General features: G+C 48.8%; 1 non-coding gene across 1 annotated transcript; it reads right to left on the bottom strand.

Annotated features, from left to right (window-relative positions):
• Positions 1-12,639: 12,639 nt before the first annotated feature.
• TRNAS-AGA (transfer RNA serine (anticodon AGA)) lies at positions 12,640-12,721 on the bottom strand. The gene has a single exon. It is a non-coding gene; the product is annotated as a tRNA-Ser (tRNA).
• Positions 12,722-13,342: the final 621 nt, after the last annotated feature.

Here is a 13,342-nt window from a genome sequence, read left to right as displayed (position 1 = left end):
AACACTCAGCATTTTCCTATGCAAATGAATGAAGACCTAGCAGAGCTGTCCAGCAGCTGAAATCAGTTCCAGACCTCGGCATCTCTAAGAGGGACACTCTGTATCTGAGGCATGTGGGACACCTCTGTGGTGATGACAGGTGAAAAAATGCTGGATTCAATGAAAGATGAGACCATAGGAGGGGAAGGTGAACGGCAGCACCACACAGGGTGATAACACTGAGACATGGGGCTTCGCTGTCACTGCTCTTGTGTTTTCCATCATTTATATCCTAAGGAACACACCCTCCACCTCCCCCACACACTGTCACACACAACCTTCTCCCCTTGAGCCCAATCCAACCTTCCCCCTCTCCCACACACACTCCATGGGACACAGCCTCTCGGTGACTCACCCAGATGTGGGCTTGTCTCTGCATCTCCCCAACAGGGGAGCAGAGAGCCGAAAGGGCCGCAGGAGACCAATGGAGCTAGGTAGGACTGGAAAAGACTTCCCCTCCCTTTCCTTTTCTCCTCTTGAGTTCTGTTAATCTCACCCATGGGACGTTCCAGCACTGGGTGGGTTCAAAGCACCAACCTTCCCCTCAGCAACAGAAGGTGGGAACCAGCTCTATCACACAGAAGGAGGCTCCCCACCTTTGCTGCTGCCATTCAGCAGCCATTAATATGGATTTGTTTTAGTTAATGCAACCCCCTCAACCCCTAATTCATCCATGAATCAAGGAGGCAAGCCCCTCAGAGGGGCAATGGGTTAGTGTACAGGACTTATAGTAGCAGTTCTGAGGGCAGCAATGCTGAGGTTGTGAGTTCAAACCTCACCTGAAGCACTAACTTTCTTTAAACAAATGGGTTCTGCCAATCAGTTTGCCCTACAGAAAATACAATTGCAGCTTAGAAGACTCTGAAGTCCCCTTGCTTTACAGAGAGCAGGGCAGATTCCACAGATCTACCAGGCTCTGCTCTCCACCTGCCTCAGGGAGCGGTCAGGCAGAGCCCAGAGCGCTGCCCCTGACTCCCCCTAAGTCTTTGCTCCCCAAACCACATTTGTGCTCACCCTCTTCGCTGTGAGACTCAAACCCTGCCTGGCTTTCTGTATGTTGATGTAGTTTTCGTCTGTCGTGTTGATGTGCATGTGGGTCCTGTGTGATTTTGGTTGATGCCTGGCATAGTTTTGGGTGCGTGTGTGTATGATTTTTGCATACAGATTGGTTTTTTTGCTTAGTATTCTTTTGGTATGTGGTTGTTGTGCTTTCTTGTTGTGGGCTTTTGCTGTGTTTTTTGGTGTGGATTTGTTCTTTCTATATTTTGTGCGGCTTCCCCTTTTGTGTATATGGCTCTGTGTGCTGTGTGGGTTTGTGCGGGTTTGGTTTTTGTTTATGTCTGTGTGGGCCTGTGCAGTCTGTGATTTTCTCTTTCTCTCTGTGTGTTTGTCCCTCTGTTTGTATCTTCATGTATAAATTCACTGGAATTTTTCAAAATCTTCACAGCTTTGCCAATTTTCACCGGGAATTTTTTCTCAATTAACAAATTCTAACGTGTTCCCTACCAGTTTGTGACCATTGCCCCAGGGGCACATCAGTCTCAGGGGCCTGATTTCCCATTGTCCCTTCCCCCTTTTATTGGGACTGGGAACTAGCCAACCAAAAACTCCACTAAATTTTAGTAAAGGGCCAACAGTCCCTTACACGAGCCAGCCCCATGAGGGTCACCGATGGCCAGAGAAAACAGCACAAGCTGGTCCCATGGTGTAATGGGCAGCACTCAGCACTCTGAATCCTGCAGTCTGAGTTCAAATGTCAGTGGGACCGTGTGTTGGATTGTGGTAAAGCCCTGGAGCTCAAAGTGCTCAATTTTCCTGTCTCCAGTTGTTTAAGAGTGAGTCTTTTTCCTCCTGCTGGGTGACTCACACAAACTAGAGCCAGGTCTTTGGTTGAGATGGCTGCAATGGATTGGGGTGCAGAGGTGGCTACGGCTGCCTGTAGTCCTGTGGTTTGACCTGGTTGGGATTCTTGCTGCTTCACCTAAGGCCCACAAGTGTGGCCCTTGTGTTTCCTGCCATACCTTTCCTCTGACCCACAAGGCGCTTGACAAAAGGAGTGCCAGGGCCGTGATTAATAGTCAGGGCTTGGCAGGAGGGAGGTTGAGCCCAGCCTGAAGCCCCTCACACCTTCCCTCCTCCGCACACCTAGAGCAAAGGCGGCTGGTGCTGACAACTCAAAGGGAAGGTTTATAAGCCACAGAGCAACTGAAGGCAGGGCAAGAGGAGGGGAGAACCATGCCTATGCATGGCCAGCAGACAGCCACAAAGACCCTCGGCAAGGCTGCTCCCTGCCATGCCAAACACCCACTGAAAGCGACCCACAGACCAGCATGCAGGGCAGCTGCTGATGCTCTGTGGCCAACATCAGAAGAAGGTAGGAAAGCAGGACCAGCCCCCTGGTGTGGCCTCTTTCTGTTCCCACTCACAGTGCTCACTTTTGCAGTGGGGCAGAAGATTTTACCCCAAAAGGCTTTTCCCCAGCTGGCGAGAAGCAGAGAAACACCCAGGCTCCTAAGGTGCTATTTACCAACCCCCTCAAGCACAGGGCAGGTGCACACTTGGAAGAGGGAAACTGCTCTACACGCCAGCCAGGGCAGCCGCCCATTATCTTTGGCAAGTCAGGAATGGCAAAGGCTAGACTGGAAGCACCTGGGGCTCATGCCCCAGCCTTTGTGACACCCAACCCCCAACTCCTTCCCAGGGCTCTAGCTGAAGCCAGAGCATTGGTCTGAGCGGCCAAGAAGAGGTTTCAGCCCTGAAGCAATCCACATCTGAGCTTTCCTGGGAACATTGAAACTAACATGTAAACAATGGCGACGGCCTGCAAATTGAATCATGCATGGACCTGTGACCTGCCCATGTGACTCCAGACTCCATCTTGCTGCTGTGATTTTCCTAGGTCAGCCCTAGGACCAATCCTATTCAACTTATTCATAAATGATTTGGAGAAAGGGGTACACAGTGAGGTGGCAAAGTTCACAGACGATAATAAACTGCTCAAGATAGTTAAGACCAAAGCAGACTGCGAAGAACTTCAAAAAGATCTCACAAAATTAAGTGATTGGGCAACAAAATGGCAAATGAAATTTAGTGTGGATAAATGTCACGTTGGAAAAACATAACCCCAACAATACATGGAATACGATGGGGGTTAATTTAGCTACAACTAATCAGGAAAGAGATCTTGGAGTTACCATGGATAGTTCTCTGAAGACATAGCAACGAATTGACACATATGACCCCAAGATGAGATCATTAATACACTAACCTGAGAAGAAGGACATCCCAACACTAGTAGGGAGAAGAAATACAAAAAGGGAAGAGGGGAGAAACTCCTACTGAACATGCATTACACCTAGCGACGGCAGCGGAACAGATTATTGGCTACACAACCCAAGAACGGGATCTGCATGTTGCTGTAGACAGATCAATGAAAAGCTCCACTCAATTCACAGCTGCCGGCAAAAAAGTTAACATCATGTTAGTATTCATAAGGAATGGGCTGGAGAATAACACCGAACATTTGTATAGAAACCAAAGGGGAAGCCTCCAATACCCTGGGACCACCCTGTCTACTACAGCGCTGCACACAGGATATTTTATATGTATCTTTGAGAACTGGGGAAGAAATGGGTCTAAAAGGAAACATTTGCTAATGAGAGAAAACCACCCGAATATGAAGATATTTTATATTAAGTGAGAGTAATTGGACAGTGGAAGTTCAATTAACAGACAGCAGTAATTCCCAGCCCCCCACCACACACACACACCATTCACATGGCAGCAGGGAGCCCTTTGGGGAGGTGCTTTAAGAGGGTATGTGAGGGGAGTGTGGAGCAGGAAAACTTCCTGGCAGTGGGGAGGAGGCAGAAGCAGGGGCAGGCAGGTGACTGGCAGTTGGGGGTAGCAGCAGCCAGGACTGCGTAACCTTGTGCTGGACAGTCTCCACTGGGGACTTTTTCCTCCTGTCCCCTTCCTCGCCAGCAGAGAAAGGCCACCCCAGCCCACCCTAGACGCAGCTGTGTCTCAGGGCTCTACAAACTGCACCCATTAAGCCCCTTCTCATTTGGGGAATGATTCAGGACAATTTCCCAAAGAAAGGAAGAAAATTTGCTGCAGGTCAAAAGGGTGTGAAAATATCCCAAATCTGAGATTGTTAAATTAACCTTGGAGAATTAAAGAGAAAATGGGGCAAAATCTGAAAAGGAGACTAGAGAAAGTGTCAATAATAGCTCCACCAGCACCGACCCCTCATGGAGCCCTTGCTGCTTTTACAGCTGAGAGGAAACTTCCTCTCTCTGATGTCTGGCCATAGTGGAACTGGTGACCCAGTGAAGCTGACTTGAGGCTGATGCAAGGTAAGCAAAGCAGAACCAGCTGCCCAGGGTACGGGGTTGGAAGTCAGAATGGGGGGTGGGCCTGGGTTCCCCTACATCAGTGGTTCTCAACCAGGGGTACGTGTACCCCTGAGGGGACGCAGAGAACTTCCATCAACGCATCTAGTTAATTGCCTCATTTTACCACAGGCTACAGAAAAAGCACCAGCAAGGTCCCCCGAGCTGGGGGAGAACCCAGGAGTCGTGGCTCCCAGCCCTGCCCACCCCCGTGTTTCCATAGGACTCCACGCAACGGCCCCCCCCAAGTGGGGCAGCCCCGCGGGGCACATCGGGGCAGCACAGACGAGGTCAAGGGAGAAGCAGGCGCCCAGCAGCCCCCACCGCACTGGGGGGAGGAGGTGTCCGATTGACCCAGGGACCCGCCCTCTTCTGGGCTAGAGAGGACGGAAGCGCCCCGGTGCACGCTGGGAGTTGTAGTTCCTGGCTCGAATAGCAGCGGAAGTGACGATTGGTTGCTCAGGCAACGCCGCCCCTCCCATTGCACACTGGGAAGCGTAGTTCTCCCTCTCAAATGCGGGCTCTATTGGAGGAGGGGCCGTAGTTCGTCAGTTCGCCGTGCCCCTCCCCGCTCCCTGATTGGCGGAGAGAGCGCGGGACAGAGACTCGGCGCGTGGGGGGTGGGCCTGGTTCTCTTGCCTGCCCCCCGTCCGCTGTGACTCTCCTGCCAGCACCGCACCCTCCTCTCCCTCTGTAGGGCCCCAGCAGCCCCTTCAGCCTCCCCCAACCTGCCCCCCCCCAGTGTCCCTCCATCTGTTGTGCCCCTCTCGCCAGCCTCACCCCCATCTGTGGGGATCCCTCAGCCCCCAGCATCCCCTCCCCCATCGTGTACACTCTGCCTGGCCTTTCCCTTCGCCCCGACCTCCTCCTCCCCCCTGTCCTCAGCACCCCGACACTGACCTCCTCTCGCCCCATCCCCCACATCCTCCTTCCCGTCCTCAGCACCCTGCCCCCCCCTCCTCCTCCTCCCCCAACCCCGTCCTCAGCGCCCCACCCCTAATTGCCTCCAACCCATTTCTCATTGCTGGGCCCCACTTTCCCATCCTCCCACTCCCCCAGTCCATCCCCAGGGTGTGAGGTTCCTCATCTTCAATCTCTGCTACACCCAAACCTGCCAGGTTCCCCTTTTCAACCACTGTGGGGTCGTCCAACCGCCGACATCCATCCACTCTGGGCTCTCTAAATCCCACATTCCCACAATGCTCCTTGGTAACCCCTCCCTCTTCTATCCCTAATCCCCCTATTCCCTTCCCTTAGGTCCTCCTGGACACCCCAGCCCACAGTCAGGCCTCCACATACATCCCAGTCATTCATATGCTGAGCCAGTTCTTCAGGGACCCCCACAGCCCAGCAAACTTCTCCATCCATGAGCCCCATGGACCTGTGGCCGGGAAGGTGACGAAGCTCCCACTTTGGCTGGGCTGGGTGTGGGTGTTAATCTTTTCCTGTCTTGTGTGTGCTGTGCTCACAAAGGCTTTTTGCTCCCTCGGGGTGGGGTGTGGTTTTGGCCGAAGATGAGGTGTTTTGGTAGCCCTGTGGATGCTGTGTGGTGTCTGGAATGGGGCATTTGTGTTCCCATCATGCCCCTTCCCATCTGCCTGCAGAGCTGAGGACAGACAGGTCTGAGGAGCAGAGCAGGAGCTCTGGGAAGGAGAAGAGCAATATGAAGATGGAGTGTAAGATGAGGCCAGGTAACTTCTGTGGAGGGAGACATGCTGGACAGGGCCTAGGATTGGGGAGACAAGCATGTGTGAGCCCTGGGCTCAGATTTCTAATTGTAGCTGTGATGGCAGAATGGGAGGAGGGTTGAAGCTGAAGCCCTGGGGTGGGGGAGTAGCGAGAAGAGGAACCTCACCACCATTTCTTTTTCTTTTCCTCTTGTGTTGTGTTTCTTACCAAGGGAAAAGAAGTCATGGGGACGGAGTCCAGCCCTGAGGTGCGATGGAAAGTGATCAAGAGCAGTGACAGCGTGAATCCTGTTGATACCAGGCAAGAGCTCCCCAACTGGGACAAGAGTAACCGTCTCTGTCGGTGAGATGTGTATCTGGTTTGGGAAGGGTTCTAGTCACAGCTGTACTGGCTCCAGGCAGGGACTTCCCGTTACCTGGCTGTGGGTTTCCGGACTAGCTGTGGCTTCAGGGGAGATGATGTAGCCATTTGTGAGAGCTGATCATCTCTCTTGCCAGGAGTGGTGTGTGCTCCCTAGCAGAAAGTTGGATCCATGAGGGTGACTCCCTGTTGTGAATTTCATTCGTCTTCCTAGGTTTCTCTCTCTGTGTTGGCCAACTTTCACTCAAACTCTCTCTCTCTCTCCTTTCATAGACACCTGTCATGAAAATTCCCCAAACTGAAAATTTTCTGCTGAAAAACCAATACTAATCTGTTTGAGGACTTGATTTGAATGTATTATTGTTATTCTCTTCTGATTTATCTCATTTCAGTCTTTGTCCTCCAGATGTGTTTCCAGCTGTTGAGTTGTGGGGGAGAGAGGCCAATTCATAATGTCTCTACTTCCCTTTCATAGTTTCTTCCAACTTGCTAGAAAGTACCTTTGCTACGACATGAGTCAAGCACTGTCCATTGTCTCTGCGCTATCTCAGAGAAGTCTGCATTGTACATGGTTCCTGGAATAGTCCTTGGGAGTGTGGATACCTTCAATGGGCCAGCAGGGAGTCTGGCTCCTCCATTTTTGCACCTGAAAGGCTGGTGGGGGGCATTTCCCAACTTCATAACATATTTCTGTAATGCACACAGAGCAAACTTCATAACTTCCCAAACCAATGTGAACACATAGAATGCAAGAAGACATTAATGTTCAACAGATGAACAGTTCAAGATTTTTGAAATGATCCCTCACCAGGCAGACTTTGTTCAAAATGTATCATCACTATATGAGAGTGGTGAATATGGGGCTTGCAGAGTGCTGCTTTGAGCACAGCTTGCCACCCCTGGGCTTACATTGCAATGGGAACGTGCCCTTAGAGTCTATCTCTCCCGGGATAAAGATGGCAGGATGACTGGCCTGGGTCATCTGACTTGGGCTCATTATGCTAAGGCTGAGAGGCTAAAAACTGTGGTGCAGATATTTGTGTTCACACTGAAACCTGAGTTCAGAAACCATCGCCCCTCGTGGGGTCTCAGAGGTTGGGCTCAAGTCCATATGTCTGCATTGTCATTTTATAGTCTTGCAGTCCCAGCCCCATAAGCCTGAGTCAGCTGACCCAGGCTTTGAGACAGCTGCTCTGGGTGTGTTAACGGCAGTGTAGACATAATGTTAGGGTACGTCTCCAGTGCAATGAAACATCCAGGGCAGGCCTGTGTTGGAGTTATCAGGGTAATGTGGCTTCTTCTGTAAAGTTGCAGTGTACGTGTCACAGCTCAGGCTCAGTACCCTGCTCTGGGAGCCCAGAAGGTTGGGAGGGAGTTTAGCAAGTGAAAATGGTAAAACCGCAGTGAAGTATTACCCTGGAGTCATGTCAGTTCTCCATTGGTCTTTGTGCTTTTGGGGCAGGGATAATAACTCTCAGTGGTGCCTTGTTGAGTGGCTTTTGGGGCACCTGCTCTTGGCTCCTGTCAGAAGAGAAGATTCAGAGCTAGATGGTCCTTTGGTCTAGCCCAGTGTGGTTTTTCTTATGGTTTAAATTACACTCCAGGCACTGATAATAGAGTTACTGAAAGTTTAGGAGTTAGCAGCTGGTAGGTTGTGCATGACCCCCTGGGGCAGGGGCAGGGGCAGGGGCAGGTCTGGGCTCTCACACCAAATGCTCTTTGTGGCTGCCAGAATCTGTGGGCTGCTCGTTTAGGTTACACTGAGTGTTAAGTCCTGCTTTGTGCACAGTGTATGAGAATGAAAATCCTAAACCACCCTTTGAAATAACGAATGTAGCAGGACGTGTTATTGTCCCTGCCCCAAAGCAGACAGACCAATGGAGAAATGCCATTGAGTCCAGGGTAATACTTCATTGCAGTTTTACCTTTTTTGCTTGCTAAACTCCCTTGCAGCTTTGAGGGGGCCCAGAGCCCAGTATTGGAAGCACCTGACCTTTCTTTCTTCTCTTGCTCTTTGTCAGCAAGGGGAAGAAAAAGAAGCTCTCCTTCAAGCGGGAGTCAGAAGGGCGACGTCAGGATGACTTTCTGAGTGCCGGCTCTAGTCATTTGCTCTACCAGCTGACCTATCGAAGGGCTGCCACTTCTCTCTCCAGGTTCGCCCATTGGTGTGTTCAGAATGGAGAGGGGTAACTAATGGTGTTCCCCAATGGTCAGTCCTAGGAGCACTCTTATTCAATTTATTCATAAATGATCTGGAGAAAGAGGTAAACGGAGGTGGCAAAGTTTGCAGATGATACTAAACTGCTCAAGATAGTTAAGACCAAAGCAGACAGTGAAGAACTTCAGAGACGTATCACAAAACTGTGATTGGGCAACAAAATGGCAAATGAAATTTAATGTGGATAAATGTCAAGTAATGCACACTGGAAAAAATACCCTCAACTATACATACAATATGATGGAGGCTAATTTAGCTATAAATAATCAGGAAAGAAATCTTGGAGTCATCATGGATAATTCTCTGAAGACTACCATGCAGAGTGCAGCAGCAGTCAAAAGAGCAAACAGGATGTTAGGAATCATTAAAAAAAGGAGAATAAGATAGAGAATATCTTACTGCCTTTATATAAATCCATGGTACACCCACATCTTGAATACTGTGTACAGATGTGGTCTCCTCTTTTCAAAAAAGATATACTGGCATTAGAAAAGGTTCAGAGAAGGGCAACTAAAATGATTACGGGTTTGGAATGGGTCCCATATGAGGAGAGATTAAAGAGACTAGAAATTTTCAGCTTGGAAAACAGAAGACTAAGAGGGGATATGATAGAGGTATATAAAATCATGAGTGGTGTGGAGAAAGTGAATAAGGAAAAGTTATTTACTTGATCCCATAATGTAAGACCTAGGGGCCACCAAATGAAATTAATAGGTAGCAGGTTTAAAACAAATAAAAGGAAGTTCTTCTTCACACAGTGCACAGTCAACTTGTGGAACTCCTTACCTGAGGACGTTGTGAAGGCTGGGACTATAACAATGTTTAAAAGAGAACTGGATAAATTCATGGTAGCTAGGTCCATAAATGGCTATTAGCCAGGAAGGGTAAAAAATGGTGTCCCTAGCTTCTGTTCATCAGAGGATGGAGATGGATGGCAGGAGAGAGATCACTTGATCACTGCCTATTAGCTTCACTCCCTCTGGGGCACCCGGCATTGACCACTGTTGGTAAACAGATACTGGGCTAGATGGACCTTTGGTCTGACCCAGTATGGCCGTTCTTATGTTCTTATGGGGCATCTTCTACACGGCGACTGGGCAGTTGACTGACTTTAAATCTAGCTAGCTCTGTTGGTAGAGCATGATGCTCTTAATCCCACCATCCTAAATTCAAGCCCCATGGTGGGTGATAGCGACAGCCCTTAGGTGTCACTCTTCTGCTAATAGTCACAGATCAAAAGGAAACAAACTCTCTATTCTCTTTGGCAGGTCATGTTTCTTTTTCTCTCTGAGCTTCACTAGAACATGAAGAGAGAACAAACTGACATTTGCATCCTATGTGAAGAGAGTATTTTCTCCTCTTCCATTGTACCCCAGGCAAGAAGAGGGGATAATAACCAGTTAACGGATGATTGCAGAAGGAAAAGTTTGGTCTTTATAAATAGGACAATTATCATTTGGTCTCCATGTCCACTGATGGTAGGACAAGAAGTAATGGGCTTAATCTGCAGCCAGGGAGATTCACGTTAGATATTGGGAACAGCTTTCTAATTCTGAGGGTAGTTAAGCTCTGGAATAGGCTCCCAAGGGTGTCTGTGGAGTCTCTGTCCTAGGAGGCTTTTAAGAACAGGTTGAACAAACCTCTGTTAAGGATACTCTGCATATACTTGGTCCCATAGACAACCTGCTCTGGCTCTGGTTCCCTCCTTCTGCTCCCTGCCTGGGCCGGCTGCTCTGGGCACTTGGTCCCACATGCCCCCAATGCATCGTCTCTGCTTGGCCCTGCCTCAGCAGAGAGGGCTGGATTTCATGACCTCTCCAGGGCCCTTGCAACCGTACAGCTCTATAATTCGATGCCATCGCAATACAATACAAACAACAACAAAAGTGGAAACACCCCATCTAACATCTAACAATTCAGCGTGAACTGACATTCCACAGCACAAAGTGACAACACATAGGAGTGCAAAGCCCGACAATTCAGCACTATGTAAATGAACGCCCCATGGGGCAAAATGACGCACTGCAAAAGAGCTCAGCTCAAACCAACGCAACACAAGGCAGTGCAAAAACCATACAACACGAAACAATACATCAGAGTGCAAAGGTTCACTGTGCAAAACAGCTCAGTGTGGAACAACGACATAGCGCAAACCCACACAACAGATTCATATAGCAAGGTAGGGCAGGGAGGGACCCCGAGAGTCAGGACCAAGTCTCCCTTGGCCACCCCGACAGGTGTTTGAAGAACAAGGAAACAAAGGGCACCACAAACTTCTGTTTTTTGGATGATTCAAGAAAAGGGAGTAGCATTGTCCCCCTCGGGTAGCCCCTGTTCAATTCCAGGTCAGAAGACAAAACTCTTCTGCAAGAATATCCAGAAAATATTGTGTTTCACTTTACTTCAGAAGTACAGTTGTGTGGCAATTAAATGATGACTCTAAAGTTTCATAAAAGTGTGGGAAATATGGATGTATCTGAGGAAATGGCTTGGAATGAAGGAAGACAAAAACTGATGGGTCGAGAGAACAGGCCCTGTTTCCCCCTGGTTTGGAACTTCTCTCACAGCTACTGGAATAGAAAAGCTAAGCAAATGGTGTTCTATTGTTGCAAAGGAGATTAAAGTGAGGCCATTTTCTGCAGATAGAATTAAATGGTCATGTCAGGAGTGGGATTTGAAACCACGTCTCCATGCAGAGACCAGAACACCCAATGGATTGGAAAAAAAGAAACTTATAACTAGTACTTTAGACCAGTCCACCCTCCTGATACTACAAAGAAGGTGACTTATCAACCCTAGTTTTCATTAATAGTTGATGAACTCTTTAGGGAGGTCACGATGGCACATCTCTTTCAACTCCTAGAGACCTTCTACAGCACAGCTGATTTTTAGATACACTCACCCAGACCTAAAGTTCCATGTTTCCTGGAGCTCCATGAGTTCTGTGGTGTTGGAATCTCCCTGTTCGCTTTTTAAGTGAACAAAAGATGGGTGCTGGCATTCAGAGAGAGTAATGATGAACCTGAAAATCCTGCCCTGTGCGCCAGACAGTTAAGCAACCAGCACCCACAACCTCTACTATGATAGCATCCTGTCTGGGAACAACTCACTTACCAACAGCTGGGGTGTGAAATCCTCATTTCTTTGTTGTTCTGTCACTGTAGTCCCCACTTTCCTATTACGTGTCTGTATAATCTCTGTCTGGTTCTGTAACCGTTTCTGTCTGCTGTATAATTAATTTGTTTTGCGTAAACCAATTAAGGTGGTGGGATATAATTGGTTAGATAATCATGTTACAATATGTTAGGATTGGTCAGTAAAATGATTGGTTAAGATAGAGCTAAGCAGAACTCAAGTTTTACTATATAGTCTGCAGTCAATCAGGAAGTAATGGGGGGAATGCGAATGGGAATTGGGGTAGGGGAATTGGAATTATGTTTTGCTAAGGGGGGGAATAGGAACAGGGAAGGGGAACAGGGACACAGGCAAGCCTCTGTGGTGTCAGAGCTGGGAAGGGGGATCCTGAGGAAGGAAACTGGAATCATTGCTTGCTGGAAGTTTACCCCAATAAACATTGAATTGTTTGCACCTTTGAGCTTCATGAATTGCTGCTCTCTGGTCACGTGAGAAGGACCAGGGAATGGGAGGGTGATGGGATAAACCCTCTAACAAGTACGTCTTTCAGGGTGTGAAACCCCCCAGAACCAGTATAATAAAGCTGACCTAAGCCATGTTTAGATAGTGCTAAATGAAAGGAAAGATTGTTTTGCCAATGCAGCTATTACAGGGATGGAAAACCTCTTCCCTCACTGTAGCAGCTGTCTACTCCACAGTGCTATAGCAGTATTTTAAACACAGCCAGCCTCAAAGGGAGACCAGATCTGGCTTCATCAATGGTCAGGCACTAAGATAGCAGTAATGACAACACACTAATGCTTTCGTAGTTGGCAGGATTCAAACCTGCGTGGGGTGACCCCAATGGATTTCTAGTCCATCGCTTTAACCACTCGGCCACAACTACTTCATGAACAGTTGCTGCCCTATATGGTAATTCTGTTCTCACAGAAGTGTCACTTCAAATGGCTCAGACCAGCTTCCCCAGCACACTCACGGCTGTGCATTAGTGTAAGTGTGTCCATGGTGAACAGCAAGAGTTCCTGCCCATTTTCCTTCCAGCTGGAACATGATTAGTGTGTTTGTGGCTAACGACATTGCTATAGATTGTTGTTCATTCCTCACACTGACAATTCAGACAGTCCCTTTCCAATTCAAATCTCCACCATATCATTCCAATAGCCGGGGGGAGGATTTCTCTGGGGCACTGAAATGTTTCAGGGGATTGGTGTGTGAGCTCTGCCTTGCATTCCATCCCTGATGTTTCATGGACTAACAACAGCAGCAGAAAGAAAGAGCCGAGCCAATATCTCCCTGGCAGGGTTGCAGGTGACCATGTCCCCTCTGTCTGACCATTGCCATTGCAGGAGAGAAGGGTTCACTGGAATCGAATGCCCTGGCTCAGACAAGAGACACAGGGAGGTTTTACTGTTATTGGATCTGTGCAAAGGAAATTGTGCCTCTGTGTGAAATTGAGAAGGGAAATGAAACGTCCACATGGCGCCCCAGTGTCTTAAGGAATGTGGGC

This window comes from Gopherus flavomarginatus, assembly GCF_025201925.1.
Source record: "Gopherus flavomarginatus isolate rGopFla2 chromosome 13 unlocalized genomic scaffold, rGopFla2.mat.asm SUPER_13_unloc_1, whole genome shotgun sequence".
NCBI classification, from domain to species: domain Eukaryota; kingdom Metazoa; phylum Chordata; order Testudines; family Testudinidae; genus Gopherus; species Gopherus flavomarginatus.
This window is presented reverse-complemented; position numbering and strand designations above follow the sequence as displayed.